The sequence below is a fragment of the Camelina sativa genome, chromosome 15 (assembly GCF_030686135.1).
Source record: "Camelina sativa cultivar CO46 ecotype springtype chromosome 15, ASM3068613v1".
NCBI classification, from domain to species: Eukaryota; Viridiplantae; Streptophyta; class Magnoliopsida; order Brassicales; family Brassicaceae; genus Camelina; species Camelina sativa.
The window spans coordinates 24,093,406-24,101,089 of NC_141894.1; the positions used below are offsets into that span (position 1 = coordinate 24,093,406).

The 7,684-nt window shown below is 40.4% G+C and overlaps 1 non-coding gene across 1 annotated transcript; it reads right to left on the reverse strand.

The window, feature by feature from the left end:
• Nucleotides 1-216: 216 nt before the first annotated feature.
• LOC147927026 (small nucleolar RNA R71) lies at nt 217-323 on the reverse strand. Its single transcript, XR_015583086.1, has one exon. It is a non-coding gene; the product is annotated as a small nucleolar RNA R71 (small nucleolar RNA).
• Between the last annotated feature and the right edge of the window lie 7,361 nt (nt 324-7,684).

The following is a 7,684-nucleotide window of genomic DNA, read 5'->3' on the forward strand; positions in this document are numbered from 1 at the left end:
GACCCTCTTGATCACTTGGATCAGTTTGATATGCTGTGTGGGACGGTGAAAATCAACGGTATCTCGGAAGATGCATTCAAACTCCGCCTCTTTCCGTTTTCTCTTGGAGATAGAGCTAGAACATGGGAGAAGAACCTACCAGTGGGATCCATTACTTCGTGGGATCAATGCAAGAGAGCCTTCCTCTCCAAGTTCTTCTCAACTACAAGAACAGCAAGGTTGAGAAATGAGATATCAAGCTTTGCATAAAAGGGAAATGAGAGTCTTTGTGAAGCATGGGAGAGGTTCAAGGGCTACACTATGCAATGTCCTCACCATGGTTTCTCCAAGGAGTCTCTTCTTAGCACATTGTATAGGGGAGTCCTACCAAAGATAAGGATGTTGCTTGACACAGCAAGTAATGGAAACTTCCTTGGCCAAGATGTTGATGTTGGTATGACTTTGGTGGAGAATCTTGCACAAAGTGATGGTAACTATGGAGAGGATTATGATAGAACACCAAGAGATCATTCTGATATGAATGAGCAACACAGAAAGGAGATCAAAGCATTGAATGGCAAGATGGACAAGATGCTTATGGCCAATCAAAAGCAAGTTCACTTTGTCAATGAATGTGAACTTTATCAAGAAGGTATGGAGGCTTGTGTTGAGGGACAAGAGGAGGTCAATTATATTGGTGGCCAAGGCTATAACAAGTTAAATCCTAATTACCACAACCACCCTAACCTCTCTTACCGCAGCACCAATGTGGAGAACCCACAAGATCAGTCTTATCCACCCCAAAAACCACCTGGTTTCCCTCCCCAACCCAACTATCAGCCTCAACCTCAAGGGAATTACCAAGCCAAACCTCAAAGCTATTCCCAGCCACAGCAGCAAATGAATGCACCACATCCTCATAGTCAAGTAGATGACACAAATGCTCTACTTAGACAACTCCTAGAAGGACAAGGAAGAGGAGCCATTGAACTTGCTACACAAATGAAAGCCATACACAACAAGGTTGACAATGTCTATGGTGAGTTAAATGCTAAGTTTGAAAGGTTGCAAACACAAGTCCAGGGACAAGCTTCTTCCTCTTCAACAAAACAAATGGGTTCTCTACCGGGAAAATCAGAACAACACCCAAAGGCGTTTTGCAATGCCATCTTCAAGGAAGAAGTGAACAGGGTTACTAGTATGAGTTTCGAAAAATCAAAAATGGATAGCCATGCTGATGAGAATGAAAGGTCTATTGAAAAGATCTCTGCTCTCCTATATGGTTCTGCTGCTGAGAGTTTGGTGGTTGCTAAAGTTGAGAAAACTGAGAAAGAATCAAGGGGTAAGGAGATAGTTGCCAATGAGGTTGAAAAGAAAGATGAACCAAGTGTTGCTCTTCCTCTTTATAGTCCTCCAATTCCATTTCCCCAAAGGGTTCTTACAAAGGTCAAAAAGAAAGTTCTCTCAAGTTTCAAAGCTAATATGAATAGAGTTGGAACACCTTTGCCTCATGTGGATAGCTTGTCTCAAGTTCCTAGCCATATAGGGTTCATCAAAGCTATTCTAGCAAACAGAGAGAAGGTGGAAGAGATCATGGGAATTTTTGATTCACCAAGTGAAGAACAACCAAGTCCAAAAACACTTTCCAAGCTTGAAGATCCAGGCAGATTCACTATACCTTGCTCACTTGGTGCTTTACAACTTGATGATGCCTTGTGTGATTCAAGAGCAAGTGTTAATGTGATGTCACTTGAGATGGTAAAGAGTCTTGGGATCAAAGATATGAAGCAACCCTCTTCTTCCATCACATTGGAGATGCCTCCTCAAAATCTCCACTTGGTTTGATTGAGAACTATCCACTCAAGGTTGGTGATTGCACAGTTCCAACAGACTTCATGGTAGTTAAAACGAAAGAAACCAACAAGCTCCATCTCATACTAGGAACTCCATTTCTCAACACTGTGGGTGCAAGCATTGATTTCCCAAATAAGAGAGTAACTCTTATTCATGTGAACCCCAACATATCATATCCTATCAAGCCTTCCTCTACTATGTTTTGTGGAACAATCACTAGTGAAGAAGTGGCAACTAAGGAAGAGCATAGAGACTTGAATGATCAACATCAAGAGCTCCAAGTTGATAAAGTGGGGATTAAAGAGACTACAAAGCTTGATGAGGACATTTTGGATGGTGAGTGTTTAGACTCTTTATTTGATGACCTCAAAGGAGATTCAAGAGAAGGGGATTTGGGTGAAGCAAATCAAGTTGTTGACAAGAAGAAGAGGAAGAAGAAACAAAACCACCTTCCCACCTTTGTTTCTTCTCCTATGACTTTGTGTTTGCATCCCTTGGGGCGTGTTGATGGAGCAATAGAGTACAAAGTGAAGCACAAAGGTTCTTCTTCACCCTTTGCAAGTGTCAAAGCCAAGCTAGCTCCCAACTATCATTATGACAAGGATAAGCTTCATGAACTTCTCTCAAGTGACATTACTTTCAACCTCCAATCTCCTTCCACCAATTCAACAAGATCTCAAGGGAGCACTAAAGCTCCTCCTATCACTCCATTCCCTAAAGTTTACAATTAGGGCCAAGGTATGGTCCTCACATCCCATTGTATATATCATTTGAGTCTTGTTTTCTTTATTTGTTAGTCTTTCTCTTGGACTTTTCTCACACAGGGACTGTGTGAATTAAGTTTGGGGGAGAGACTAGCCATCTAACATTGTGTTCTGTTTTGATTTTCATGTTTTGTGTGATGCATTGTTAATATCTATGTTTTGAGAAAAATCAAAAAAAAATTTGAAAATTTTTAAAAAACCAAAAACAAATGCATGTAGCTTTGCATATTCATTCTTGTGTTTATGATTGAGTCTAGAAGCATTTAGTATGCATTTTCATTTGCATTTGGGATAATAATGAAAATTCCTTGTAAAGGTTGAGTTTTAGGATTGAACCCACAGCCCTCATTTATAGTTCATTGGTGCTTGTTTAATCTTTGGGAAAAAATGAAGAATCTAGGCTTAAAAGCATTGTGTCACTTGAAAGCATTTTCATCTAGTGTAAAGCTTGCTTGATAATTGTTACATCTCTATGTTATTTGGACTTTAATTTGATCTTAAAATTATCTTGCATATGGACTATGAATGCTAGCTCATGGAACTTTCATTTGGGATAACTATCTCTATTTGCCACTCTATTTTGTTAAACCCAATCTCTTGCCACACCTTTGAACCCTAGCCTTTTCTTTCAAGCCTTGTATTGATTTGTTGAGTGAGGCCTTTTCTTGATAATGCTATAGGTTGTGAAATCTTGAGAGTATTGAGAATGACAAAGAACTGGCTCTTGTTTTAGCTAGACTTGGAATCTTTATAGCTAGCTAATAGGACTGGTTTTGAAAGAAATAGGTGGTTAGAATGTTGATTTGGGTTCAAGTTTGGGAACAAGAGAGAATAAGAAGGGAAATAAAGGTTTACTTGGTCAAAAGAAAAGAAAAATCTCTAAGGTTAAGTTAATTATAAGCTCTAAGTCTCAAAGAAAAAAAGGATAGAAAGTATTGTTATAGTCTCCTAGAATCAAAATGAAAAAAGTAAAGAAAAATCAAACAAGATTGGGAGTATAGCAAAAAAATGAATAAGAAAGAAAATGAGCTAGTGTTTAAAGCAAGAATAGCCTTAGAGATTCAATAAAAAATAAAGGAATAAGACCATAAGTAAAGAAGAAAAAGGGGTTAAGTTGAATGAGGTTGAGTTTTTGGGTTTAAAAGGAGGATAAGAAAGATGAGAATAAGGGGTAGAAAAGCTTTTAGGTGGGTAGAACATCAAGAGCTAAGCTTTGTATGCCCAAATTATTCTTGGTCTTAGATAGGTTTCATGACTGTCTAGCATTCCTCTTTGTTTGAGAGTTAACCACCCAAAAAAACCAATATCCAACCACTTTGTAAACAGCCTTTACCTTGAACCAATTGAGCTTGATTTGTTTTCCATTTGCAAGATCACACTAAACCCTTTAATGAATGTGAAAGAGATGTTCAATAGGATTGCAAGTCATTGCCAATAGATAGAAGATGAACTAGAGTGATGCATTGTGTTTTAAGCATAGAAAAATATTTGTAAGGACTTTGATTGATCTTAGCACCATTGAATTACATCTTAGGACTTTGGTTTGAATCCTTTGTCTCATGCCTTGTGGTTCTGAGTCCCATCTTTAAACCTCTCTCCCTTGTTTTTCACTTGGTTTTTGCTAGAGGACTAGCAAAGTATAAGTTTGGGGGAGTTGATATCTTGTGTTTTTATGAGTTTTTAAAGCTTATTTCCTCATTGTTTTGTGCATTTAGGTTCTTTAGGCTGCATTGTGCATCAAGTCTAGTATTTCAGGTGTTGGAGTGGAGATATGCAAGGAAAGTGTGATTTGGAGCCAAATAAGTCAAGAATTTGCAAGGAAATGAAATGAGGACAAGGAGGCCGAACAATCGACCAGCCAATCGACCAAATGGTCGATCATCGCATCACCAGATTCTCGGACTTCAAGCAATAGAGCAAACAATCGACCATTTGGTCGATCAAAACACTCTCGGATCTCTCGGACTGGACGCAGGACAAAACAATCGACCATGTAATCGACCAAATGGTCGATCATGCCGAACCAGACATCAACGATTGACCAAGCAACCGACCAAATGGTCGATCATGACTCGAGCCGAACTTCGGACTTCAACACAAGATGATTGATGATTCGGAACCAATCTGCAGTCCCTCAAAGATCTACTCGTATGAAGACTTTTCCTTGGGATTTAGCTCCAGAGTTCTTTACCAAAGTTATTAGAAATTGAGTACGCTTTGCAATGGAGGTAGTTTCAGGCCAATCGGAGGTGTGCATTTCCTATCTTGATTAGTGATAATATTGCTAGATAGCCTTGATCAAGCTTAAATCTAGACTTTAGAATTTCCATGCCCATAAGGTGTTTGATGAAATTCTTGAACCAAACTTTTTAAGAGCTTTGCATTCCTAGCCAATGGAAGTTGATGATTAGGGTGCTTAGTGGTATTTGAACTTGTTCTTAATGCATGCTTGTCTTGTGATTACCTTTGGAAATTGTTGATTATCATTTGACTAGCATAGGATCTCTATCATGAAAATGAATTGATTTGCATTAGTGTTCTAGCCATAGGATTGTTCTTGATTGTTACTTAGACATCTAGGATTGATTAGCTATCTCCCAAGTCAGTTACCTTGCCCAAGGTTCTCTTGTTAATTCTTGATTTTCAGTATATTTGCTAGTTGTTTTCTATTTGCCTTTAGTTGCATTTTTTTGTTTCTTTTATTTGAATCATTAAATTAGATAAGTTGGAGACAAAAGAACTTTTATCTGATTTAGAATAGATTAAGCATTTTGTGTATTCTTGGTGTGTTGATTGATTGCAAATTATGGATTGATAAATAATTGATACAAAAAGTACTACATCAATGTTTTTGTTGGACAGGCTTTTTAAGTGAGAATGTAGTTGGGTAAGGAGAGTTGAGGACTTGGAGAAGAAGACTCGCAGGCCCACTCGACCAGGCCACGAGGGGTACTCGGCCGAGCTAGATGAGAATTGAGGCCCATTCGATTCCCATTCTTCTAGAATGATCGAGTGGAGGGAAGAACAAGGAGAAAAATTTTGAAATTTCAAATTTGGTCAAGGAGCTCGACCACGTGCTGGTCGAGTGTGGGGTCGAGTTGCAGCCAAATGCAAGTCAAAGATTCCCAATTCAAATTTGAATGGTAAGGACGCTCCACCCTTGTCTCCTTGTCTCCTTAGCTTCTTTATATAGACCTTGCTCGATCCCATACCTCTCACACTTTCTCATTTGCTCAAAACATTTAAATTCAAGCTTTAAAATCTCTTTCAAAGTTCATCTCTTGCTCTAGCTTTGTTCTTTCAAGTTTTTGGGTCACTAACCTATTAACTTTGAGCTTTGAGTCTATTCCCTTCAGTTTCTTTTGAAAATGTCTTCCAAGATAACCAAGAAGTCTCACAAAACCGCTGCAAGCCCCATGGAACGTCGTGATGCTGACCTTGAATCAAGAGGTGAAGCTGGGAGAGCCACTCGACGGTCCACTCGATTGACCACTCGACCGAGTGACAGTTCGAGCAACCGGTCGAGCCAGGTGCCGAGTCTTAGGAGAAAATCAGTTGAGGAGGATCCTGAGAGTGAGGAGGAAAGGGAGCCTACTCTTGATGAGATGTTAAGGAGACACAAGGCCAAAGGGAAGAGGCCAGCTGTTGAAGTTGAACAAGAGGAGAGTGAAAGTGAAAGTGAGGATGAAGAAAGTGAGGAAGAAGAGCTGATGGATGATGGAGAAGCTGAGTCTTGTGGATTGTCAAAGAAGCAGCTTTATGATGCTTTCATGAGGATGGAGTTCTTGGGAACTAGGTATCCCCACAAGGAGACCATGGAGAAGGTTGCCATTGTTGAGGATGTGGAGTGTCTCTTTAAGAAGAGCAGCCTTACCAAATTCATGGGGCTTTGTATGGAGGGCTATAGAGAGGAAAGCTGTGAGTTCCTAGCCACTGTCAAGCTGCACACATATTTGAGGAAGGATGCTGAAGTAGGAGCTGGTCATATCTCCTTCACAATCAAAGGGAAGAAGCATGAGCTTTCAATGAAGAAGTTGGCTGATGTGTTTGGCTTTGAGGTTGGGAGCAATAGGAGCTTGATGGTTCCAAGAGAAGAATCATATGCTATGTGGGAGACCATTGGGGACAACAAGCTCTACTCATCCTCCAACTCCAAGAGCTCAAGGATTAGGAGCCCAGTCTTGAGGTACTACCACAAAGCTCTTGCCAACACCTTCTTTGCTAGGAAGGAGACTGGAAACATCAATGAGGGGGAGCTAAAGATGATTGACTTGGCTCTCAATGGATTTCTTCTTCAAGCAAGGAATGGAACCATCATCCTTGGTAGCACTGTGGAGACTGATCTTGCAATGGTGCTGATAGACCATATGATATATTTGAGAAGTTGGGTAGGCAAGCTTGAGAACAAGGGTTCGAGAGGAGCACTTACCATTGGAGGCATCATCACTCATATCCTTCAAGCTGCTAACATCCCACTTAGAGGACAAGGGGTCTCACCAAGATGGATTGACTCAAGCTACCTTACCTCCACTCTCATCCTAGCCAAGGAGACGCATCAAGGGAACCACATCTTTAATTTTGAGCTGCCAACAGTTGGGAAGAAACAAGTGATCCTACCAAACAAGGAGCTAACTACCATTCAAGAAGGAGCCAATATTGACTTTTGGCCAGCTGATGAGTACTTGTTTGATGGAGTGGTTCAACCTAGAGTTGAGGAAGCTGGGAATGCACAAGTGGCTGATGGAGAGGAGCAGCTCTATTTTGAAGACTATGAGCCCAATCCAAAAGAGAGTAGAGGAGTGAGGGAGAATACAAATTGACTCTTTTGCAAAAATGGAATAAGTGGCATGGGAAGAGGTTTGTCAAGCTGAAGAAGAAGGTGACTAACATGGCTAATTCCATCAAGGGACTAAAGAAGGAGATTGCTAAGCTGAAGAGTGGAAATTCATCTCCAAGCCATTCAAGCCCTTTGAGGAAAAGTAGCTCAACTAGAGCACTTTCAAGAGTTGCAAACCCCGTGGAACCAGCTAGGGCTTCAATGTATGAGCCAAATCAGAGGAAGAGGAGCTCAAGTATCCGAGAACAAC